Source organism: Papilio polytes, unplaced genomic scaffold (genome assembly GCF_000836215.1).
Source record: "Papilio polytes unplaced genomic scaffold, Ppol_1.0 DF824180.1, whole genome shotgun sequence".
NCBI classification, from domain to species: domain Eukaryota; kingdom Metazoa; phylum Arthropoda; class Insecta; order Lepidoptera; family Papilionidae; genus Papilio; species Papilio polytes.
In genome coordinates this window covers 3,346,466-3,355,041 of record NW_013525024.1, presented here as the reverse complement: position 1 = coordinate 3,355,041, position 8,576 = coordinate 3,346,466, and positions in this window count along the sequence as shown.

Below are 8,576 nucleotides of genomic sequence, written 5' to 3'. Positions count from 1 at the left end.
TAGGCTAAAAACTCTAATAAACATCCATCCATCTAAACTATAATATCATACTAGCTGTTCCCGTGCTGCTTCATCCGCATGAAATTGTGAATTTTATTTTATTGTTCATGTTCGTCAAATTGTCAATAGCAAATGTCAAAATGACATGACATGACAAACCTTGACAGTCTTGCTTCCTTGATGCTTGCAGCAACTTATGGTCTCTTTCCCACGTTGGGGTTTTTATTGAAAATATTTACCCCCTAAGTTTAATGGCGTGAAAATATATAGCCTAAAGCATGACGTAAGTGTAGGGCTTTTTATTTAAAAACGAATTATTCAAAAACATGCTGTAATTGCTGACATCTTAGGCAACAAAGAAGTGTGTGTTTACGCTTTATTATAATAATATAGATTAGTAAGTTTTAAGTATTGTAATGTTAGTAATAACATCCATCTCGTTGCCCTGTTTTAATTTATAATGTCTATCAAAATGTTTGCGGTTGTTGTTAATTTGGATAATTTTGTCATTTCAATAGCTTATTGGAGTACTTTCGAAATTATTTTATACGTATTCGGAATTGACCACACTTATGTTATTACAAAAATAAACATGTGGTTTATTAATTAGTATAAAATTATTTACTGGTTATATCATTAACTTATATACTGTGATGTGTAAAATTAACTCTATTTGTCTAAAATTATTTAACATATCAAAATTCTCATATTAAAATTACGTATCAAATATTTAAACGCAGTACATAATCATACGAGTACTGTTATGTTAATCCTTATGTTAGCGTTTTCTCCTTATTTCTTAAACATCTGTTCAAAACACAAAGCGATATAAAATAAACATTTTTCTACAATTTTAAAACCACAAACATTTTAAGACAAAGATCGCTTCACGTATTCTTCTTCACAGGTGAGTGCGCACGGTTGGCTTTCTGAATACAGATGTAATACTGATTTCACACGAGGGTAGAATAATGAATCAGATCAGTAGGTCAGTATAGTACTCCTACTGTTTATGCTAAGATAAAAGACACTTGGTAAGACAGAAAAGTACAGTAGAACCTCGATAAGTGAAAGTCCAAGGGAAACACAAAATATTTAAAGTTATAGAGGTTTTAAGTCATCAAGGGTCTATATTATAGAGGTTTTGGGCTTTGATGGGAAGGGAACATATTATTGTTTGAAGTTATAGAGGTTTTTATGTTACCGAGGTTTGAGTTATCGAGGTGTTAATGTATCAGCGACTCTTATGCTGGTTTCACGTTTGGGTTTCTCTATGGCAATGAAATTTTTCAGCGTGAATAGAGCAAGATGGTGAGTACTACTAAAAAGGGCGAAAGCACAATTATAAGAAAATATAGTTTCATCAGTAAATTTGGGATCAAACAGTAGCAGTGCTGCATTCTGTATTGCTCTGCGTGACTGTTCTTCCCTCGTGTGAAACCAGTATAAGACTCGCAGATAAGAGTACTGAGATTGCAGACAGAAATGCCAGAGGTTACGTGCTGAGATATATCTATAGCGAATAATGTTTATCTGTACACTTGGATGTTATTTGTCATTCCAGACGTATCGTTTCTTTTTAAAAATGTTTTCTTACTTGGAAGTGTTTTCTTTAAGATATTGTGGTCGTTATCATACGAATGTACGAAATGATTGAACGAATGCATGATGAAAAAACTATAGACTAAACTACAGGTTCGCGTATATTGAAAACTACTAATTACTTATCTACCGCGAAAGCGAAACGAAACCGAAACAAAGTTAAAGATACGAACATTATGTGAAAATTTAACACAGATTTGTTGTAAAAACTTAATTATTTACTACTATTTATTATAAATCAATTATTAATAATTCCATTGTCTTTAAAATTAATATCGACTAATAGTAAATGTATACCGCTACGTCCTCCCGATAGTGGACAAAGTCGCAGTGAATCTTGCAGACAAATGCCTTCCCAAACTCAACTATAAATTCTGGACACGTAGCATTCCCGGCAATTTCGTATGCTCGCATATGAAACCGATAATGGAAATTCGGTCGTAAATATTTGGAAAGGTTTGCATTTCGGTATCATTTGATACGGGGTAATGTTAAACTGTCATGTTTTATCTGAAATGGATATTAAAAGTCAGTGGTCTGAATGATAATGTTACCATATTATATTTCTTTTCTCCTATTTTGTCGCTATGTCTTTGTTTCTTTCTGTTTTTTTTTTTTTAAATTCATAAACAACTATCAAGTTTACTTGTTTTTAATCAAATAATAGGTAGATTTTAAGATATGTCCCACCTAATATTGAACTTTCAGATTTCGTCAGCGACTCCGTCTCCGTGGAACTTAAAAAAAAACAAAAGAAAGTAGCGTATGTTTCCTTCCAGATGTTTTACATCTTAGCCAAATTTGATCTAAATCCGTTAAGTAATTTAGGCTACAAACTAACAAACATCCATCTAAACTTTGGCATTTATAATATTAGAAGTATGATTGAATTTCTTCTAATAGGCTTTGTTAGCTGTTATTTTAGGTAATCATGATACTAATAAGATTTTAAACTTTTATAACTTGTGGAACTGTAGCTTTGTTACTTCATGATATAACAAATAAAACAATAATAATTAATTCTTGATACACATAACAACGATAAATCCAATACCCCTTAATTGATGTCTAATTAATCCATTCGGCCTATCTCATTATATTATTAGTATGTATTAGATACAGAAGCAGGGTCCGGCTCATGTAATTATTCCACGCATTAAATCTCAATGCTCCATCTAATAGGTTGAATTAATTGAATAGTGTGTACGTGTTATATATAAAAGCCAAATTTGTATAACAATAGTTGACTTATTTTCATCATCATCACCAGCTCACTATAGTCACTATAGTCAAAATAGTATATAACATAAGTTTTTGTATATATGCAAAGGATTCGCAGTAACAAATATTCCCAAGTCTTGACAAACTCCGTGCCTCCGATAACGAAATGCAAACGTTTGTTTTGACTACGTTTTCCGCGGATTCATACGGATATAGAATTTTATATTTATTTACGATGTTTTTAACTTTTTTTATTGTATGTAATAAGAATAAATGTATATGAAGTCTTTCGACTAACATCAGGTAATATTGGGTGATTTATGACATTTTCTTGTAGGCGTGGTACTTAGGTATTTCAACAAAATAGTTGTCTTGATAATTGGTGTAGTCGTAATCCTCAATATCACAATTCATATTTCCACTAAATAATTATAGATCATAACGATATGTTTCGATTAAGATATTGAATTGACGTCCACCGAACACATGGTCGCGCGCGCATTCCGTCGCGACTCAAATGGAACTGACTCGATTCACAAAATGGCCGCCCTACCAGTGCTCGGTGTTCGCCATGGGCATAGAGTAAGCCTACATATATATTTCCTCTGATTAAAATAATAAACAATAAGTTATTTGTTTCATTACAATATCTTTGTAAAACAAGCATCGACATTCAAAATGAAATTTAAATTAGTAACAAGTAAAGCATTTAAGGGTATAATTAAAACAAACAAATTGCACACAAATTTAGACATTGGACATTACTGTAGACTGTTCAAAGTATTTAAGCATTTTAATTGGTTTTCGCTATGAATTAATTGAACAATCTAAATATTTGCTCTGAAGCTCTTGCAAAGTTTAATGTAGTTTAAAAGTCGATTTAAGTTTTTGCCTCGTATTAATTAAAAAAAACATAATAAAAGGCATACCGTTGAAATTAAAAATAAAGATCATGAATGATCTAGGTATTAAAATAGTACTTGAGATATTAATTCTTTAAACTGCTTAATTAGATTTTCCTTTTTTTATAATATATGGTGGCAAACGAGCAAACGGCCACCTGAATCCACCGAAATGGAAAGCGACCGCTGCCCATAAACGTCCACAATTGCAGATGCGTTGCTTACCCTTAATTGACGAAGGAGACGCACATAAAGAGGATATTTGCCCTTCATATGCGTCTCCTCCACCGTCAAATGTACTTTTCCTTCCCATCCTTTCCTCTTAAGAAAAGGGTGGAAAGGGAACGAACGAACAACAGACGAAACGCGGAATTGCTTCCACTTCACGCCTGTTTTCTGTGTGGTCGAGGTACACCTTGCGAGCCGGCCAATTCGCGCGAAGATTTTAGAGCGGGCTCTACCACTGTTAAATGTCTTTATCTGTAACCAGAAATTCTTATACAAAAAGATATAATATTAAAAAGTTTAAAACTAATTTAAACCGTTGTTTGATCAGGCATTTTAAAGATGATTTCTCTATTTTCGTGTTCAATCGTGTTTGGTACGTGCAGTTTACGTAGTACGTAGGTACATAAGACCGAATTTGCGTTCACTCAAAGTATTAGCGCTTGCATTTTTCCTCAAAGAACAATAATTGCTCACAAGCGCAATACTGCATCCTCGATATTCCCCATTCCCCTTTGTATTTCATTCAACGTAATTGGCACAAAGAAAATTGGTTTGAAAGTCCGGAACTACAATTTTAAAAATACGTTCTGCAATCAAGGTGCGCTGTGTGCACTAAATTTCATTTAAAAAGATGTACGACGTTGAAATAGGAGATATTCAAATTGTTTAAATTCTGTCCATTGATCGATCGATAGATAGGTTAAGGATTGTATTCTAAACGAATTTTCTGATTTTAAAGGTAAGGTATCATAAGATACTCTCTAGGTCTTACACCATTAGTAGATTTCATAGATTATTTAAACAAGTCATTGCTCCAAAAAAAATCTAACGTCCGATTACTGAAACGAATACTAAACAATTCGCTTCGTAAGCGCCGTTTACATTATAACAGAAGTCAAAATTTTATTTGGAGTTTAAGCTTGGCTTTGTCGATTATTTCGCTTGTATTCCAACCAATTTTATTATTAAAAAAATATATGATATCTGCGGTAAATAACCATAAAGCATTCGACAGGTTAAAAAAACACAAAGAATTTTAGCAAATAAAATTAATTACCCTCTAAAAGGCAACAAAAGAATCCTGATAAAGCCGTGTTTATCTTCGTGGCGCATTTATCCAAATAACTGGGACATCCCAGTATTCACAAACGGCAGGCCATTGTTATCTGTTACCAAGTTTCTCACAACTTTGTGACATTCGAAAGTGGATTGGGAGCGAGTGGTTTAGAACAGTGCCACTGCAAGTTAAATGTTCGTAATTTTCCTTATCTTGCTCTGTTGACCTTCAAAATATATATAACTTGCTTCTAGGTATGAATAAGCTATGTTTAATTTACATTTATTTAGTGTACTAGCTTTCGCCCGCGACTCTGTCCTGTTTATAATATTAGCATGATTATTAACTAAATTTGAACATAAAAAAAAAATAAAAATTATTTAACTTTCAATTTTGCGATTTAAAAAAAAATATTTGTGTTGGTAATTATTGTATATATTCTACACAAACATGTCTCTTCTGTAATATGATGAATTAAAATAAGGAAAATAATTCCACAGATATACTTTAAAATAACAGTTGAAAAGTAATTTTTTTAGTCTTAACCACGATCTTAGAACTTCTGCATAAAGTATTTTAATTATCTTAATCTCCCAACTAAACTCAGCAAAAGCTCCCCGACGACTTAAAAGTATTCAAGGATGACGTCACAAGTTGTAAGTTGTAGCGTAAATGCAAGTAACTTGGATCGAGTTTGAATTTTCTATGACTAAAACTTCTAACCCTATGTAAAATCATTTATGAATACTGTCAACTATGTATTCTGACTCTATACTTATTATAATAAAGCGTAAACACATACTTCTTTGTTGCCTAAGATGCCAGAAACTACAGCATATTTTTGAATAATTCTGTTTTTAATAAAAAAAAAAACCCTACACTTACGTCACGCTTTAGGCTATACATTTTACGCCATTAAACTTAGGGGGTAAATATTTTGGATAAAAACCCCAATGTGGGAAATAGACCATAAGTTGCTGCCAACATCAAGGAAGCAAGGTTGCCATGGTTTGCCATAATGTCGTGTCATTTTGACATTTGCAAATGATAATTTGACACATGTAAACAACAAAATAAAATTTTCATAATTTTATGCGGATGAAGTCGCACGGGAACAGCTAGTTAAATAATAAAATGACATACCACCCTTAACCTATATCCATTATAAGTTTGACGTCTGACAGGTTGTTACTTTAAGAGCGTGTTTGACATTCTTTTCAGAATTCGGTCAAAGTTAAACATATTCCGCCCAATTCTTATATCTTAAAACAACGTGACTTATCCAGAACGGAGCTAATTTTTGAGGCAGTCCCCCGGCAATACAAGTTTCACCGACACGGACCCGGGAAGTGAGAGAAACTCGCTCCCGACATTCAATTAACGTTTCTACCAGATGAATTATCTTGTTTAATCTAATTCGTTTTTCTTACTTTTTAAGATACTTAACCTATTGGATTAAATATAGCGTACTCAAGAATCAACATTGTTGACGAATATTACAACTAATTTTATACCAATCGTAAATTTTAGACGATATCACCTTCCTATACGTCGACTTCAACGTCAAATCACTTTTTCTTCCTATCCTTTTCTTATAAGAAAAGGGTAGAAAAAGAAAGGAACTAAAAATATGCCTCCGGCATATGAGGTCATCAGCCGAAACGCGGAATTGTTTCCAATTCACGCCTATCTTCTGTGTGGTCGAGGTAATGCACGGTGCGAGGCCTTACAGTGCTAAGATGTTGAAGCGTCAACCACTGTTAGAATATTCAAATATATGAGACGAGATCAAACGAGAGAAACAATAAGCGAGCCTACAATTTCCTCAAAGGCCAGCAACGCATCTGTAGTTCCTCTGGTGTCCATGTCCATGGGCGTCGTTGACCACCTTTGTGTTCCTGCCGCTTGTTTGCCCTCTTCTCATATAAAAAAAGATTTAACAAAATACAGTACATTTTATTTGATAAAGGAAGTACTTCGATATGCAATATAGGAAACATGTTACATATTTTTAATCTATACGTATGCATTTCTGTTATAAAAATGCGAGCGGATATCACATGAATGACTCCAACAGGGGTAAGTGAACTATGCATTTGTACAGCGCCGCACAGATTGCAATAACATACGAATCACAAACGGATGCACGCGGGATGGATTTTATAAATCGAAACCGTTGTGACTGACTGTGATACAAAGGTATTCTTTGAAATATATAAAAGTAAATTCATACAATGTATTCATTTTAATCCTCGGATATGAAATGGTTACAAGATCAAACAAAAAGCGATCAGATCAGTAAAATCGAAGAAAACAGTGATAAAATAATGGCATTTTTAAAAGAGACTTTTTAACAGTGAATGTACAGACTCGCCCCACGCATTATCATAACACAATAGACTGGTGTGAAGTGGGAACAATACCACATTTCGTCTGATCAGTGTTTGTGCCGGAGGCCTAATTTTAATCCCTTTCCCTCTCTATCCTTTTTTATAAGGTTAGGATGGGTAGGGAAATTGGATTTAGCGGTGGAGGAGACGCATAGGAAGGAGAAATGTCGTCTTTTTGTGCGTGTCCTCCACCGTCTATCAAGGCAATGATCTGCAATTTCAGGAAATTCAGGTGACCACTAGCCCGTTTCCATGTTACAATATAAAAGTAAGAAAATGTTGTTTTTCATTAAAATCTGGAACTATAGGTAACATAGAAATTATAATGAAAAATATTCTAGAACTTCAAATTATTCTATGAAGTTTTTAAAAAATCTCCAATCAAGGCATATTTTAATGATAATTTAACAATTAATTTAAGCATACTAACTCGTAGACAAAGTCGCGTTATACACTTGTGTTGCTTTTCAAACTGCCCACATCCTTCAGACCCTCATCAACTTTACCATTCCTTACGTAACGCACGCAAAAACAAAGCTTTTTTTTGTAGAAAAACGTCAGCATAACGTAAGGGTAAAACGTTTTTCAAATACTCGTTAATTTTCAGGAAGCGTTTGTTAATTATTTGCTCGCTCAGCTTAGTGAAAATTATATCGGAATTACTTATCTTTGTTTGAATTTTTAAAACCAACGTAACAAACATTTACATAAGTTACGTCACAGGCAAATATATATTTAATTTATGGAATCTTTGTAATGTATGACAACATCTATTTTAATAAATAGTGAACACCTTTTAATAACACTACTTAATTCTTACAAAGCCTTTTTTCTTCCTAACTTTTATTTTTATTTCGTTCTCTAACTTAAAATAAATTAACTAGCGTCACTAAACTCACAATTTCAAAGATTAGTTTACCTTGAATTCTAAAATTAATATAGAATCAATTCCATTACCCCAAACTGCTTTAATTTATTTATTTTAGTATAGAAAAAAGCTTAAAAAATACCGGTCAGTTAATTTACCTCGTGGCAGAAAACTCGTCTCGCCTCTGTACACAATCCTTAGTAAACAACTTGTCTTAATTAAGATCGGACAATGTAATTTTGTTGTTTGTTACAAGTTGTAAGAGCCGTCTGTGATTTTACAAAGAAATCAATATCAAGATAGTATAA